This window comes from Anas acuta, chromosome 1, assembly GCF_963932015.1.
Source record: "Anas acuta chromosome 1, bAnaAcu1.1, whole genome shotgun sequence".
NCBI classification, from domain to species: domain Eukaryota; kingdom Metazoa; phylum Chordata; class Aves; order Anseriformes; family Anatidae; genus Anas; species Anas acuta.
The window spans coordinates 5,196,756-5,215,597 of record NC_088979.1 but is presented as its reverse complement, the minus strand read 5'-3'; the positions used below and the strand labels follow the sequence as shown (position 1 = coordinate 5,215,597).

The following is an 18,842-nucleotide window of genomic DNA, read 5'->3' as shown; positions in this document are numbered from 1 at the left end:
TAGGGTAAACCCACCTGGATTTCTAAGTTATGACCTGTAATTATCTTTGTTCAAAATCTCAAGACTTCAACATCAGTGTGTTTTATCTTCTTTGACTTAAAATAAACTTGCTGTACATCAAGGAAATAAAAGACAAAGAACACTTAGCAGTTTTGTTTGTTTTTAGAAAAAGTTAGTCCTTCCTTGCATCGTTTTTGTACTTTATTAAAATTATTATTATTACCTTGCTTGAGACAAGTTTGTGGCACCTTAATTATTATCCATTATCCTGTTCAATAAAAGTCACACAAAATCTTACTTTATATTTCAGCATGATTTGTAGTCTTTGCCCATGGTAAAGCATAATGATGTTACAATAATTTTTATAACCAAACATAAGAAACCTGTCTTTGAATGGAAATAAACCAAAAATATGCAAGGTGACAATTCTTCTATGTTGTCATCAATGGGATGTAATTTCATAAGGAAGAATAAAGAAGAAATTATCATTGATTGTTGAGTACTTACATCTGAAAAAAATGAAACATGAAAAGAAAAGCACAATTAAAAGTAAAGCTAGAATAAAAAGTCTTAACCTTGGAAAAAAATGACTTTTTAAAGTTTGGAAATTGTTATCATAATTTTATAATTTGCATAGTATGAGAAAGTGGGAGTTCAACCTATTGCAGAATGTCCTCTCTGTTGTCTCCAACACTCGATGGTTGTGTTAGAAGGGAAAAAAAAAAAAAAGAAAAAAAAAAAAGTGCCTATACAGGGCATTAAATTCAGCTACTTATTCTTCTCATAAGTCAATCAGAGGACAGGTGAGATGCATTCTAATGGTGGAAGAAACATCCAATTTATAAAGAGATTTCCTAGTAGTGCTTTGACATGATATAGAGAAAATGCACTTCCCTGGTGATTTCTCTTTTCCTGACTAAATGCATTGGTTTAATGCAAGGTGATTAAATCAGGGCATCAAAGGAAATTTAGCCAAAGTCTTTGTTTCTCTGCTTTAGGAGCAAAATAAATAGCTGTACCCATAAAGCAGCAAGAGCAGTAAGCAGCAAGACATGGGAAAGGTAAGCATTGCTTATCAGTGAAACACACTAGCTTTAGCAGAGCAAATCTCGTATTTCCCTCCAGGGAGAAAGAGAATGAAAGTAAGGTTGATTGGAGGGTGATAGATGGGGATATATTTCATCTCCCCAGGAGGACATCTCGCCCCTACTAAACTTTTCCTATCTCCTTGTTCTCTTTGTTCCCTATCTCTGTCTTATTTATTTATTTATTATTCTTAAATATTTTTTCTGTATCTTTTTTTTTTCTTTTTCTTTCTTTTTTTTTTCCCTGCGGTCCATATCAATGTATGTGTGTCTTGCCTAATATATATATATATACCCCTTGATTGCTTAAAGAAAAAAGGCCACTTTACAAAGCTTGAGTAATTAAGGAAAGGGGGAAAATAGCCTACAGAAACTGTCTGTCAGTGTTCAAGATCACAGCTGATAACAGTGGTGAAAACTACCACCTGCCATCCCCCAGCATTCTCAAAAATGTATCAGCCCCTTGGGGACTCTGAACAGTTATGAATACAAAGATTAATTAGCTTTTTGAACTCCGAAGTCCAATTTCTAAGATTAGATTTAGGTTTCCCATTAAATCCTTTGGTGAGTGCAGTGCATCTGCTATCTGTGCGCTTAGATGACTTCCCTCACTGTGCTGTTTGTGAGCATTTCTTGCATCAGGTTATTGCCATACACCCCATTTTACAGATGGAGAATGGCAACAAGTTAATTAATTACTAGTATAGAAATGTGGAGAGGCTATAGAGAGCTGGGACAATCAACTTTTTCTTTTTTTTTTCTTCTTTTTTTCTTTTTTTCTTCTTCTTCTTCTTCTTCTTCTTCTTCTTCTTCTTCTTCTTCTTCTTCTTCTTCTTCTTCTTCTTCTTCTTCTTATTTTTAACACCATCATTAGCACAAGATTTTTAAAAGCTCATATTTCTGCTTTAGTGGAGCAAGAGTTTTGATTTCATTTAACTTTTTTTTTTTTTCCACAGCCTTTTACCTTAAAGTATACAAAACACAGATATAACCTCACCTATCCCTACAGTTTCCAACCCATTCCAGTTTGATTATTCCTTCCAACCAAAAACATTTTTCTTGTGCCCACCCAACTTATTCTAATGGTGAGGCAGCAGAATTATCTGTTTCTTAATTTACCTCATTCCGAACTCAAAGATACATTAATTAAGTTTTCCATTGAACCAAGCAACCAGCAAGTGTCCACCTTTTGACTCAATAGCAAGAAGATTTTGTTCACCACCCACATTAGTTAGAAGGATTAATTAGAGGTCAGTCTATTTGGTTTCAAGAGCTTTCCAGAATTAGAAAAGGGAGGCAATATTCCTGTCAAACCTTCATTAAGACAATGCCGTCTGGAAATGAGTTGTAACTGTCAGGTATCTGTCAATCATATATTACAGCAAAATATATTAGGTGCATTTCAGTTAGTTTCCTGTGGTTCAAAATATCCTTTGCACTTTACAGACAAATTAAGTACCCAAAGAAATCCCAGTCCTTGACCAGACAAAAAAAATATAACTAAATTTGAAATTTTGTACATGGTTGGAATATTGGCTTCAGATAGAAAATATATGAATAAACAATATGGTATTTTTCCATGTAAGATTTTTCCTTACAAAATTTAATAGCTAGATTTTTTATTATCTGGAAGACTATGGAACTGAACAAAAATATTAAAGAAAATGGTGCAACCTCAATGGAAGTACCATTTGTTTTTTTTGTTTTTGAAAAACAATAATATTCCATATGAAACCAAACAAACCCTGTAAACTTGGTATCCCCACTTTCATATATTTGTTATTAGATTAATAAAACTATCATGTTAATAAAACTATCTCAAGTTGTATTTAATTTGGATGTCTTCAAGATAGTAACATAATATAAATAATAATACAAAATAGTAACAGCCCCATCCAGGATATCATATAAACTAGTGGCAAGTATATATAATATAATTTTCTCATATATAAAATAATGTTCTCATTCACTAGGTTACTGGATAAAGCAAGAAATCTCTCTCTTTTTCTAATTTACTTATCATAGAATCATAGAATATCCTGAGTTGGAAGGGACCCTTATGGATCATCAAGTCCAACTCTTGACACCGCACAGGTCTACCCAAAAGTTCAGACCATGTGACTAAGTGCACAGTCCAATCTCTTCTTAAATTCAGTCAGGCTCGGTGCAGTGACCACTTCCCTGGGGAGCCCGTTCCAGTGTGCAACCACCCTCTCTGTGAAGAACCCCCTCCTGATGTCAAGCCTAAACTTCCCCTGCCTCAGCTTAACCCCGTTCCCGCGGGTCCTGTCGCTGGTGTTAATGGAGAAAAGGTCTCCTGCCTCTCGACACCCCCTTACGAGGAAGTTCTAGACTGTGATGAGGTCTCCCCTCAGCCTCCTCTTCTCCAGGCTGAACAGGCCCAGTGCCCTCAGCCGTTCCTCGTACGTCTTCCCCTCCAGGCCTTTCACCATCTTCGTAGCCCTCCTCTGGACACTCTCCAGCAGTTTCATGTCCTTTTTATACTGTGGTGCCCAGAACTGCACACAGTACTCGAGGTGAGGCCTCACCAGCGCAGAGTAGAGCGGGACAATCACCTCCCTCAACCTACTAGCGATGCCGTGCTTGATGCACCCCAGGACACGGTTGGCCCTCCTGGCTTCAAATGTACTTTATTATTATTATTATTATTTTCAGAACAGCAATGATTTACATATCAAATTCCATCTAAATTTTGTAAATTATTTCATGCCTAGCCCAACATTTTGTTTAATGAGTATTTTACTGAGGAGCCACACCAAAAAACTTTTACTAAGTTCTAGGAAGAACATAACATTTTAATGTTGGACTATGATGCTGTTGTTCCAGGCAATGTGCGGAACACTAATAAGGCCTTCTGACACTAAATAACAGTGAAATAAAAGTTCTAGATTTGTTTTTAAATAATCCTTTACCACATTAAAAAAAATGTGGAAAAAGTCAAAAACTTAATTTTAGAAATGTCTGTAAGGATAATATTGTGCAAATGCAATGCAAATCCAATACCTTCCGCCCTTGCACAGATTTATTTATTTATTTTATCCACCTAAATTATATTTGGGCTATTTATTTTTACATTCAGAACATTAAAATGATCCACAACGTTAAAGGGGAAAAACAAACAAACAACATCAAACCATCTCCAAGGCTGTAAGGTTACATTACATGCCATACTATTTTATAGTCATGTCATACTATGTCATACTATGACATAGCCATACCTGTCAAACTACCATACTATGATGAAACATATAAAGTCCTAAGGTGTTCTAAGGCACCTCCAGAGTTCAGTATATTTTCCACAGTATTTGTGTGCAAGTCAGACTCATGTAGATTCATTTAGCTTCGTTAGCTTCAAGTTGTAGCTTTTGAGATAAACTGATTGCATTTATTCATTTTGTATTCATGAGCCTTGTGCAGATCTTGTATTCAGTTGCCAAACTCAGTAACCCATTTCAAAAGTTACACCTCTACTTCCAGGGTTTCTTACTCAGCTTGTGAACCATTGTGATATCCATCACAGCAACCTTTTTTGCAGTATGCAATGACTGTGGGAGAGTCATATGTTGAATTTTCTACCAACCATCTTGTTTTCAAATCTCTGGAATAGGACCATTCACCTTACTTATTTTATATCAGCTGAAAGGTGTATTTTTGAAATATTTGGAGGAAAAAGTAACAGTGATTTCAATATAAAATTCATATAATATATATTAATTCCACAAGTTTTTCCATTCAAGGAGTAGAGAGGAAAATCCCACTTATCTGAAAGTCACTGGGAGCATCACATTACTTGTCCTTTGTATTATTATTATTATTAGTATTATTATTATTATTATTATTATTATTATTTCCTTAAGAGTATGTATTGTTAAGCAGATGCATACTTGATTTTTTATTTTATTTTATTTTATTTTATTTTATTTTATTTTATTTTATTTTATTTTATTTTTTTATTTTATTTTTTTTTATTTTCAGTAATAACAAATGATCTTATTGTGTGAGGATCAACCTGAATACAGAGAGTGTTTGGCTGGCATTCAACCACAATGCTCAGTTTTGCAAGGGAAATGCTGCATGCAATTCATCAGCATTCCTTTCTGCTTTCCAGAATCTGTTTGATTCCTGTTTCTGTCTGTGGTTTATTTAGTTTTTAAATTTGTTTTCCACAGACACTGTGTTTAGATGCATATGGATTTCACTTGAGTGCCACTGAGCTATGGTTGTCATAATGCACAGAAAACAAAATTAAAATGCACCCATTATTCCAGCATTTTTTTCTGTCTCAGTGGAATTTGTATTTCCACAAACTTAATGTTTGAAACAACTGAAAATGTGTCTGATGGATGACTTGGAGCTGAGGAAGGGAATTGTAAAACACATAGTTAAAATACCAAAGTGGTTCATCTACTTATGTGCATTCTGCATATCTGGTTGGCACTCCTTCCAATAGGAAGTTCTTTTGGACCCACAGTTCTGGGTCAAAGCTGACTTTTGCAGGGCCAGTGTGTATAAACAGCCCTGAAGTCAAGGAAGGACTGAGCACTCCCAGCTCAGCCTGACCTTGCTGAAGCTGACAAACGTTGCTCAAGGGAAGTCACATCTTTTCTCGGAGGTTTAGTTTTCTTTTTATCTGAGTAACAGGAAAGATAATACTTAAGCTACCAAGCTATTTTAAGGATATATTAATGATTATTCATGGTGGCAAAGATATAAAAGATATAAAACACAATACAATACAATTGCCTGAGACTTCATAGTTATTTTAGCATCCTATTTATTTTAAGAACATAGTGAAAAAAATGTAGACCATATAAAGCATAGACATGTGCACAGCATAGATCTGTGCAAAGGAGAGATGATACCAGATATCTTGGCTTAATGATACTGTGAAATTTGAAATTTGTATAACTAGTGTGTCCTGTCCCTGCTAACCAAGTCATCACAGACTTTTTTACTTTTTTTTTTTTTTTTTTTTTATGTCTGTCATTTCAGACTTTCTTAACATTTGTTCTTCATCCTATTGGCAAGTATATTTCTGAAATTGGGAATGTAGGGGTAGAGTTTATCCTTCAGGTTCAAATCACTTTAGGTTAGGAAAGAAAACATAAAGTGCAATAAGCTGCCAGATGAGATGAGTGACATGGAGAAGTTCCTTCTAAACTAAATGCCTTTTCAATTGTTTTGGTAAATGGAGGAGAAGGTAGTTAAGAAAGAGAAAAATCAATGCAGGATTACAGATCATCCCAGAATGTATTTCCTAGTTACACTATGGATAGTTTCATTATCTAGTAAATACACTGTGCATACTTTAAAAGTACTTTTCAGGAGTTATGAGTATTCCCTATGTTATTTTTTATATATTAATACATGAATAAATAGAGCATTTTTTGAAACTATACATTAAAATATGCCTTAGTACATATTTTTTATTAAAGAACTGTAGACTTGAATCTTCTTATTTCATTGCATAGTAGCTTTTATCTATCAATTCTCTCCTACCTAGACAGAGATTTTTCAGCTGTGTGTCAGTAAACTTTTCTCCCAATTTGTATTCACAATGACTACTACACTTGTAATGGTTTGTTAGCTTATAATGCAGTATGGCTGAGCTTTAAAAATACTGGCACTGCCCTGAAAGAATTCTGATAATTATGCAAAAGTACTGAAATAAAATAATAGTTCAGAGAAACATTTATGTTATTAATAATTCAACATATGCATCCTTAGGGGAGAGAGTGGTTGGCTTTTAACATGGCACTTCTAAATCCTGGCAGACACAATGAACACACAAATTGCACAAGTATTCCTCAGCTCTCTAGGCTTTAAACCTGGTTACAATAGCAATGTGTGACTGACAGTTTTCATACAGCATGAATTAGGAACAGCTTCTGAAACTCGAGACTAATTCAATATTATTGAGCAGTTACATTACTTTAGCATGAACATTGCTTTAATAGCAGAAGCTTTAAAAACAAGCAACACCTAAAACTCAGGGCTCTTTTCCTTTGAAAGAATCAGAGTTCTGGCTAGGAAAATACAAACTTGCCCTGACAGCAAAAGCACCAGAAAATCTCAGTCCATTTCTAAGGTGGAAATAGTATTAGAGGTACACCTATACCATTGCAAGACTCCTATCTTTCTCTTTGCTACCCTTAATAATTCAAATGTATCTAGGGTGCATATCTCAGAGGAGATGTCTGAAAGAAATGTGATGCAGTGGAAATGCTAACTATTGCCCTTGTTCACCTTTCATTTATGAGGCCAAAATAACATTCAAGGACTGTTCTTGACTGTGTCATTCACACAAAGTAAGATCTGGAGAAGATGCTCATCCAGCTCATCCAGTTCGGATGCCTCCCCATTAATTTTGTCCATCTCAGTCCTGGTGTTGTGTTTCCTGGTGCCATACCATCTTTCTTCAGAGCACTGTTTAGTCAATATTCATGCTGGTCACACATCCCTCAGTTCCCCCATGTGTAGTGTTGCGGCATTGACCTGGATCACAGTGAGGGCAATAAGCTGACCTCTGAAGTGAGCTGTAATAATTGATTTGACTGGGATGCAGAAAGCTAGTCATCTTCTAACCTTGTCATGTAAGCTCATGCTGACGTCTTTTTAATGTTGTATGTCACTATTAATTTATTCATCAGCAGGAATATGTTACTGGTCTGTCACAGCAATCACATCGGGCAAGGTTTCTTTCATTAACCTTTTTTAAAGGCATTCTTTTTTCTACAAAATTTCTCTACATCACAGATGAACTTCTAATCATATGTTTGAGCCTTGGCAGGGGATGTGACCTTGACAGTCTTTGCTCTCTCACTTTCAATTTATTTATTTCATTTTTATAAAAATTGTTTTTTATTTTTATTTTTATTATTGAGATGATTTGCTTCATTAATATTGTGGATGAAAATTTCTTCTTAACTTTACTCTTCATTTTTTGTAGATGCTGGCTTACTGTAAGGCAAAGAACAGTGGCCAACAAAACAGCATGTGTAACATGTAATTAATGCTTTCATATTATAAAAGTCAAAACAAAAGGCTATGGAAAATATGAAGTTCAAATAAAGCATCTTACCATGTCAGTTCAGGCAGTAAGCAATGACAGTCAAAATTGAAAGTGTCACTGAATTGAAATGTTCAAATAAAATGTTTTGATTTAGGCAAAGATGTGTAGTCTTTCTAACTGAAAACTGTGCTTCTGAAAAAAAAAAAATTAAAACAATCTGACACTTTTTACTGAGTCTGTTAAATAGTTCTCTAACAAAAATAATAAATAAATAAATAAATAAATAAATAAGCATCTGAGGAATTAAAATTGCCCTTATTGAACATGAAAAACTGATTTCCATGTACTAAGATTACATTCTTCTATCCTTTTTATTATAAAGCATAGCCTATGAAAAAAAAATAAAAATAAAAAATAATAAAAAATAAAAAAAAAGGATTTACAGGATAAATTACTACTCCATGTAGAAAAGGATGACACAGGATGGTCCTGTGAGAGTCATAAATGTAGCGAAAGTAAGAAAATTAAAAGCTTCAGATATACTTAATAAAAATGCAGGCTAACATGCTGTTACGAGGGCAGATACCAATGGAATAGATTTAATGATATGACATTCTGTTTTAAAAGGTAAATAAGAAAAGAATACACCAATTACTTGTAGTCAAACTATAAATAAACCACTTTCATATGTTTCCATTGCCATGATTTTCAAGCTTAATTGTTTTATTCTGAAATGCTTTGCCTTGACAAAAGACCACAGTGACTGAAGGATTTTTATTAAATGTATATAAAACATTAGCATACCAAATTAGCATAGGGCTTGGCTGCATAAACACTTTATGTAGTTAGTGGATTTTCAGTATTCTGCTTCAGAGACATCTGAGACTACAAGGATATTTTTTTTTTATTATTTTTTTTTTGTCTCTGTGTGTGGAGATGCCTTTGTTAAAGAGGTTTTAGTCAGTCTGGGATACGTAAAAGTTTCAGGGAAGAGTCATTTGACAGCAGAGCAAAGGACACATACCATCTAATATTTTTTAGCGTATGCAATGAGACAGATAAATTAATTTAGATGTAGTCAGAAGAGAACTGGAGCATTTTCTCATATTTTCAATTCAAATTTTACAGATTTTGGAAAAAAAAAAGGAAGAAAGAAAAAGAAAAAGAAAAAAAAAAAAAGTAGCCAAAGTAGCCATCCTCAGTCCCATACTCTTTTGGTTTTGATCAAAAAAATATATTCTAAAATAGCAAAGCAGTATTAGTCTGGATATGTTTGCTAGAGGTATGGGGGGCAATAACTGTGTTTGAGCTCTGAAGAGTAGCATCACTGGAAAGCCTTACATTGCACAGCTGAGCATGTAGCAGATAGATGGTCCATCCAAGTTCCCTACCTCAGAGTGCAGCTTAATTCCAGAAGTAGTAATGTCACAGTCTTGCACTTACTACTAGGATTCAGACACATGCAGGCGTGACAATAGTGCTTCCAGTGTTGGTTTGGATTGCCTTGAAGGACCTTGCTATACATTATACAGTATCTCCGATCCCAGATTTATCATACACAGATTTATCATACACTTCTGTAAAACAATACAGGATCTCTTCAAATAAAGTAGAAACAATCATTGACATTAATACATCTCTCATATGAACTATTTGTTCTGTTTTCTCAGAAATACTTTATAGTACCTCCTGAGGTCTTTGGATGAGAAAGTTTTGGTAAAGTACTCCTATAGGAGTTGGACTCCTATCAAACCTACTCGTTATGTAAACTTTCAGTGTGATAAAGAGGAACACTTACACCCACCAGAGTCCTTCAGCAGTTTAAATAATTGTTTCACCTGTGCTGTATTCTAGTGTGTTAATTCCCATTGCTATAATAAAAACATTTTCCTATGAGAAATCACTATACCAAAGAACTAATGGTGTTTGACTGGTTTCTAATGTTATCTTTCTCTGGGAGTTTGATAAAAATAAGAGATTCAGAACACTAACAGGATTCCTCATTCCAGAGATAATCTTTTAATAAGTATTAATATTAATAAATCATTTCAGTTTTAGAAATAAAGTAGACTGTCCATTTTCAGTGTGCATGAAGCAAGCCTGAAAAACACAGAAGTGACAGAACAAGCAGACTTCTCATTATTATATATATTTTTTAATTTTAACCTTCACTAAACCTGACAGGAATTTCATACTTAGTCTGTTGCAAGCTGTTCAAAATTGCAAATACAAATTCTGAGCTTTCCAAAGCAATAACATTCGAATCCAGGGATTAGTCTTGCTGTTATTGGGGTGTAGGTTTAAATTAAAATAAAATAAAATTAAATTAAAAAAGTAAATTAAAATAAATTAAAAAAAATAATTAAATTACAAAAAATAATTAATTAATTTAAAAAATAGGAAAAACAAACAAACTCTCCTCCTTTTCACAATGGTTTAACTACCCTGCAAAATATAATATCATAAGCTGCTTTCTGTAAGGAAATAAAATTTCTACTGGAGGATATGAAGGATATCTTTTTATTCTTACTTGGTGTCGTCAGTGCCTTAGTGCACAGTACAGGGTAAAAGCAGTCTCTTAAGACAGGAATTATGGTGTTCACCATTGACCAGCGTTTTAGACTCCTGGATTCCAGAACAGAGTCTGATTACAGGGTAATACATTCCACAAGGATATGGTTTATGGCCAAATGTAAGCCAGATGTTAGCTGTGAACTGCCTATGAACTTTACTGCACCTATGTGCCTTTTTCTTTTAATGGCATCAGATGTACAATGTTCTGCTACGGTGATGCGTGACTTCCAGACCAGGCTGGCTCACAACTGCACTCTTCAGAGAAAGCATTAAGCCTGTGGCTGTCTGCCACATTGAGATCAGCCAAACCCCACCAAACAATAATTCTCAAAATGAACTGGACAGAAATTTAAAGACTGGGATATTTGGGTAAAATAAATAAATAAATAAATAAATATAGCAAGGTCTTTCTCATACTATATACATTTGTACTCACTCTTAATGAAGTGTCAAGGATAAATGTAGGGTAATGTGTACAGCATTTTCAAAATTACAGACCTACAGTCTAACATATTAATGGGAATGCCTTGATTGTGTGTTTTAGGGTTAATTATCGTCAGGTCTGAGAACAGAGATAACATCTTCCAATCAATCACAGCTTTCCTGGATATAAACAAAATAGGAAAGAGCTGTCTTGAAAACACAGAGGACTGGGGTAGCTTAAATGAAGACAGTATATACTTTTTCTGTGCTAATAATAATAATAATAATAATAATAATAATAATAATAATAATAATAATATTAATAGGCAAATGAATTTAAAAAAATAAATAAAATCATATGCAAATGCAATGCAAGTATCTTTATTTAGTAAGGTAACAAATAACCAAAAATGTTTTCTTTTTATTAAATATGCTGTAAGTTACTGTGTTTTTACATTTTAAAAATAATTCTCTGAGGTGTTATGCAATTAGATTCAAGAAATGGAAGGAAATAACATTACCCTTGTTTATTGAAATCATTATACCAAAACCTTGCATTTTGTATGTTTATCTACAGATGTGGAGAGTGAAATTATGCTAAGTGTTCCTTTCCACAGGTGTCTGGGTAGTTGGAATCCAAGAAACCTATATGCATGTCTTTGAGGAATGATAATACCAATAGAAATTTCAATAGTAAATACATCTACACTCTAAACCAGAGCAAAACAGATCTCCAGTCAAGGTTATCCTCCTGGCACTCTACTATGTAAGCGGCCTCCTGCACATACTGATTTAGGCCTGTTGCATCTGAGCCAAGTATAGAGGTTTCAAGGGCCCTGAGTGGGGCCTTCATTACCCTGACCAGCCCCACACATGAACCTCACCCAGGCACCTTCTGTCCACAGCTAAGATGTTCTCTTTAAGCTCAGCCATGGAACCTGAGCTATGTTTATAAAATCCTAGAATCATTAAGGTTGGAAAAGACCTCCCAAACCACCTAGTCCAACCATCCCCCTACCACCAATATCACCCACTAAACCATGTGCCTAAGTACATCCATTTCCTTAAATGCCCCCAGGGACAGTGACTCCATCACTTCCCTGGACAACCCATTCCAATGCCTAACTGATGTTCCAGGCTTGTCTTCAGCCCTGGCCTTTGGTAGTCCTGAATTATTGACTTGATTTCAGAAGCTGTTTTCCACCTCTTTATTTCTGTGATGATAGTTGTACTGGATTCTTTTCTGGTGTTTGTTTGATATCTTTGCCTTTTTAAACAATAAGTCAAAAATATTTGTTAGTTTTCTGTCATTTTTATTTCAGGGAAAAATCTGTTGCAGTATTTTTTTGAAATACAGCACATTCCTGGATGAAACTTTACTGTCTCTCAAAGTCCTACTCAATTAAAGTTTAACCGATTTAGGTTACTTTTGTTTTTATCGTTTTGCCTCTGTATGAGCAAAGTCTTCATGACACATAATTATTTATTAGGAAATAATTAAAGAATCAACATGTAGGGCTTGCTTCTCACAGCCCTATATTGCTGAGATATGGAACAGTGAACAAAGAAAAACAAAAAATATTTTATATTAAAGATAGAAATGTGCCTGAAAATAGGCCTAAAAGAATGTCCCCCCGTATATACATGATTTTTAGGAAGATATAATAAATATCTGTGCGGGGCATTTGATCTCAAATGGAACATGGTGAGTTCCAGATATTTCTCCTTCCAGATATTTCTGATTGTCAATGAAGTTTCCTATCTCTTTCTTAATGAGGGGTAAGTGACAGAAAGTTAACCTCTTCTTATGAGGAAAAAAGAATTATGAGGTAGCCCTGTGAATTTTTCCACTTCTGTCCAATAACTTTAGACTCTGTCAGTCAATTTCAGCTAAAATTAATAGTTCCTTCAGGAAGGAGGAGGATGCAGGGAGCATTAGATGCATCAGAGTGATTAGGTTTTCTAAAGTTCTTCCACTATTTGTTTTGCTTTGTAATTTAAGGGGTTGAATTAGGCTTGGACCTGTATTGTGGCTGACAAGTATATACATATACCATAAAATAATATAGAATATAAGTCACTGTTCTTTCAGGAGATGGTAAGAAGCATCACCCAAGAAAAGCTCACCCGTTTGACCGCTGAGTTCTTCTCAGCATTGCAGTTCATGATTATGGAGCTGCATTTTTAATCCCTATTATTTATTAAATTGTCTGATCATTTTTTAAAAATTGTAATTATATTGTTTGCCTCTACAACATACTATAGCAACAGAATCCAACTACTCGTAGTATTTTAAAAATCTGTATTTTTTTCTGTTTTATACCAGTCTCCACTAGTTTCAGTGAGCAATGGTACCTTCAGTGCTACAGTTCATCTGCACTGTAGTTCACCTGCCGTCTTGTCCTGCTCTAGATATTCATGCCCTGTAACTGGTGCAGATCTGTATCTCTTCCTTCTCAAACACATCCAAAAGGGCATATCATCCCCAAGGAAATTGCTTCCCTTTTCATTTTGCTACCATGATGAAGTACAAAATCACCTCATGCCCAGTCACATACACAAGGGAATATGGAAAAAGAGAATCAGGTCTTTAAGAGAAGAGACAAATGAGACATGACTGGAGTTTGTGGCAGTATAAGTTAAGTGATTTTTTCAAAATTAAACCTCAAGAGATGGCAATCCAAGTGTCCTCATTTCCTATCTCATTGTTTTACCTCATAGGCCAATGTCACTTTGGCTGCACAGTTTTCTTCTACATCACACTATCCTGAATTCTCTTGCACAAAAAGTTTCTTAGAAAAAAAATTAGCTTTTGTTTCTTTTGTTTGTTTGTTTATTTTTTTTATTAGGCAAGAATATCAGACTTATTTATTTATTTTATTTGTCCTTAAATCTCTTATTTTCTTGACTAGGAGATTTTTAGCAGCATATAGATCAGTTCAGATCAACTACACAGAGGGAGGATCCTCTTGAATTAGATCTCATAAAACACTCTCTACACAGAGACATACCATCAGGTATAAATTAACATTTTATTGCACCATTGCTCTAAACTATACTGGAATATTTTGGCTGAAGCTGAGTAACACTAAAAAAAGACACCTTTTCTACCTGTATAACAACTTTCATATTTTTGTTAAATAAACAAATAAATTAAAATATTTTAGAAATGAAAGAAAACTTTTTTTTTTTTAATTTTTATTTATAGATCAAATGTAGAATCTTTTAAGGAGTGAATTATCTGCCTTCTGGATAAAACAAACAAACAAAATTTAAATTAAATACTGTAAGTAATTTTTTCCTATACTTTGTAAACAATTTTATATTATATATATATATATAATTGTTATATATATATATATATATATATAACAATTATATATTTAGTCGAGTGCCATTTCCTGATATTGATTTACTTTTTCTACTTCCTATATTCCAAGCAAGAAAATATCATTTTGATGTACTGGTGAATAAGACACTGCATGACAATTCAAGAGATCCAGGAGGGATCTTATGTAAGCCCAACCACTGCTTAATTCTGAATTTCCTTTTTTTTTTTTTTTTCTGAGAGTACCTGATCTTAATCAAGATTTGAAGATTGATTAACAACCTATGCTAGAAGCTATGCTGACTTGCAGCAGCAGAATCAAACATTGAACTTCATTACAAGGAAGTAGCACTATCTTTTTGAAGTGTGTGATTTGGAGATTCTCCTCAGCTGCTGACTCTGATCTTCTCCCCAGCTTCTAGTCGTCTGGCATCAGGGGGTAGAGAGCTACAGGAGTGTAGCTCCACCTAAAGTCCCTTTCCCTTCTTTCCCTTCTTTCCCTCTTTTATAGGGTACCCCTATCTGAGTTTATTTTTCTTACTCTTGAATAATTTACTTTCTAACACTTGTCTGTGTACTACTCCTAAACACTTAAAAGTTGCAGCTTTTGCTCCTTATTGTTCACATTAAGACAATTTAATTAGCTGACCTTTCTACTTTCCTCTAAGAAAACAACATTAAGTGTTCTAATTATTTAGGTATTTCTAACATTTTTGCAACCACTTATTGATTCCAATTAGTCTTTCTTTCTGTCTAGTTTTAATTTCTATTAGATTTATCTGTAGCTTTAAGTTGTTTTGTTTATACACTTATCCACAAAAGATTTCTGATTTTATTGTTGTTTCCTCCTGCGCTCTGAGTCACCTTCTTCTGAGCAAGTTACCTGTAGAAAACTCTCTTCCTGACTTCAATGAGTGGGGTGTTGTAACCGCACTTTGGGCAGAACTTAGGTGAATTCTTCCAGAAAATCTCATCTCCATTAACTGCATGAAACCAAAATTCATTTTCTTTCCACATTTTTTTTTCTTGATCTCCATTCTTCTGCTGCTTATTAATCTGCTTTGCACATTCTTCAGGCTTTATGAAATTGGGGGCTTTGTGTTAAGAATTATGGGAATACAATGCAAACTATATTATTGGACAAACACCTGTGATGTGAAAGGACATAAAATGGGCACATTTAATGCTGATCATGATTAAGGTGGGTTGCTGCTCTCTAAGGTACTCAGTTATTTACAACAATGCTTTGAGCTGTTCACAATATCATTGAATATTGAATATATTAATTGATGAGAATATCAAGGTATTTCAACTCCAAGCCTAATATATTTAAATCACTATGTAACTTCTCCCTTCCCCCTGCCCCGTACAAAGTGACATTAAATAATTCAGGTGATCTATAACATTATAACATAAGGCAAACAGAACCTCACCTAAAACATGAAACTTATCCCTAGAATTTCCTGTGTGATATTCAAATAACTTCTAAAAATTTTGTTATTTAAAATTTAATAAATAGAATTATTATTTTTTCCCCAAAAAATGACATTTCTATATCTTCCATTAAGCAAAAAGCTTGACAGAATGTCAGGAATGATTGCCATTTTAATGAGCACAAATGGAAAACTTTGCTTTGCATTTGGAATCCTTTTCTCCACTGAGCAAAGTCAAACAAAATTTATGCTTAAAAAAAAAATAAATCAGTTTAAATACTGAACACATACAAATGTGTTCAAAATGTGTGCCAAATCAAGATTTTATTGTTATTATTATTATTATTATTATTATTATTATTTAATTTGTAAGTTGTGGAGAAAGTATTTGTCTTTAGACAAGAATCCCTTAAAAGATAAAAAGGTTTGTTTGCTAAGAGACTGCTTCCTTAACATTCTACAATCAAGTACACCAAGCCCAACAGGAGATAAGCCAACATTCACCAGTTATAATGAAATTTACCTTGCTTAATAGGACTGGAAGAGATTCCCAGGACACCAGACACCCTATCAGGGAGTTTAGGGTAAATGACAGTGACACAACAGTAACATCTGAAGGACATCTGCTTCTGACAAGGATGCTCATCTTCCTGCAGTGATTGCACTTGTTCATGCTTGAGAGAGTAAAGTGGAAGCTGAATGACTTCTGGTTTAGATTTTAATTGCAAGAAGGTGAGGGTTGGATGGCAGAAGATAAAATTGTATTTTAGCATCGAGGTTATCCTGGAGTAACTTTCAAGAAGTACTCACTAGATTCCTCAGGGGGACAGAGAGTGAAAGAATAGATTGAAGGAAAGTAAATCACATAAGCATCTTTAAGATGGTAACAGTTTTCTGATACAGTGTATGGAATTATTACTGGTGTTAATATTTTGTTGACTCGTCTGTGACATTATCCACAATACAAATAATTAATAGGATTACATTCTTCCAGTAAAAGATATGAATGGTGTATCAGAGTTTGAGGAGAGAAGGAACACATCTGTAGGGACGGAAAAGTTGCCTTTCTTGTTAAAATGCTTGTACACTAATGTAATGGGGTAGGTGGTAGTACTCTGCAGGAATTTTCATGTGAGATATATGTGGTTTTATGTTGTCCTGTTGTACAGTAATATAGGAAGAAACTAAGAATTTAATGTATCTTGGTGTTGATTTTGGATACTATAACTACTATGAGAAGAAACATAAATATTCATTGTTATGGAAATTGAGCATGAGTCCACATCCTGGTTATGTTTTGCTTGTATTTAAGACACACAAATAAAACCATAAGAACAATTCTAAAACAATAAATACACCCAACTCTCTTCTGGTAGCAATGCTCCCCTTTTGAAAAGGGGAGGACAGCAGGCTCCCTGTATATAGAAATGTATGTTTTGCATTTTATTTCCTTGATGTTGTAGAAATTGATCTTTGGAGAACAGCAAACTCTCTTGACAATCATATAAGAAAAACATTTTTTCCCTTCCCCTTTGAAATGTTGTTTTAAATTAGGAACAACAGTACTGATGCCTGTGAAGGCATTCTCCTTGCAGATATGTGCATATTCTGCATTGTGACTGAGGCAAGATGGGCTAAGCCTTCTTTTTGCCCAAACTGACACATTTGACCATGTTTATTTTGATAATTTACTTCTCCTCCTCATCTTCTGAGGTGTCCTTAACTACATATGATTTTCCATATGCTTACTTGTGAGAGAAGAATTTCTGCACTGCCTATAGGATGCTGAGGCATAGAAATGCTGCAGATTTGCCCAATAACACATCACAAAGTAATATGAAGAATAGGAAAATAATTTAACCACTTTGACTTTCCAAGCTCTTTGTAAATACCATTAGCATATTTCCGAGCTGTTTCAAAAATAATACAGGTTTTAACTTGTGACATTCATTTTTAGTTTTAATTTTATCCTCACTAGCTAAGATCATTATAACCTTGCTCAACCCTATATGATAGAGAATTTAATATTTTATTTTTAATATTTGCCTGCAGAAGAAAGTTTCCCATTCTTGCAGGAAGTTTTTAGGTAGTATGAATCATTCAGTTGCTTTTTAGAATACACTCAATTTCTAAACATCATATTATCTTTGCTTAATTCTATATAAAATCTCCAGCCCAGGTTAAGACAAAAGGAGGGAAAAAAAAAAATAATAAAAAAAAATCTGGCCAAAACAACTGATAAAACTACAGATAAACAATAATGATTTTTGTCTCTCCTACTTTAACTTATCTTCATACAACACCCTTGCTGTTTAAAACAAACAAACAAAAAAACCAACAACAATAATAATAATAATAATAATAATAAAAAAAAAAAAAACAACATACAAACAACAAACAAACAAAAACCTATAATAACAGAATTCACTGTAAGGGTGAGCTTTTTAACAAACAAATCCTGTCCATATGGTTGTCAGAGAAATTATCTTAAACATGGAGACAAGAAAGAACTCCTTGTCAAGCAAGACAATTACACTAAAACATCTGAATCAGTCAACTGCATAATGAATGTAAAGGAAAGCAGCTTAACATTCTGTTAGACAAATGTCTTATTGACCACAACCACAGCTGCTGTTGCTATTGTTGGCTAGCAGGAAGGCTGGAGTCACTGAAGATTTCCCTGGTGTTTGAAGCATCCTGAATCTCTGATTCTCCCAACCCTTATATTTATTGAAAAACTGTATCCTTGCTTGTGCAGGGTAAAGGGATGTTATAGGAGAATACTCACCTGGCATAACTACAGCTTGAAACACCTGCAGCTAATAAAGCAGATGTCCCTATACTCACCATACTCACTCCCCATACTTTGAATTGTTTTAATTGTTTTTGGACCATAGCTGTTGGTTGCAACTTACTCCTGAGGTTCATTTTACAGGGTGCTTTCTGCATTACTAGGCAATTCTGAA

The 18,842-nt window shown here is 34.1% G+C and overlaps 1 protein-coding gene and 1 long non-coding RNA gene across 3 annotated transcripts in view; both read left to right on the top strand.

The window, feature by feature from the left end:
• TENM4 (teneurin transmembrane protein 4) overlaps window positions 1–18,842 on the top strand; it is a 1,646,934-nt gene that overhangs the window by 423,996 nt on the left and 1,204,096 nt on the right. The window lies entirely within an intron of this gene.
• On the top strand, window positions 14,889–18,050 carry LOC137850054 (uncharacterized). 2 transcript variants are annotated; one of them, XR_011092226.1, is made up of 4 exons: window positions 14,889–15,141; window positions 15,304–15,393; window positions 15,520–15,644; window positions 16,412–18,050. It is a non-coding gene; the product is annotated as an uncharacterized lncRNA (long non-coding RNA). The 2 variants fall into 2 exon arrangements; XR_011092227.1 differs by lacking the exon at window positions 15,304–15,393 and having other exon boundaries at window positions 14,891–15,141.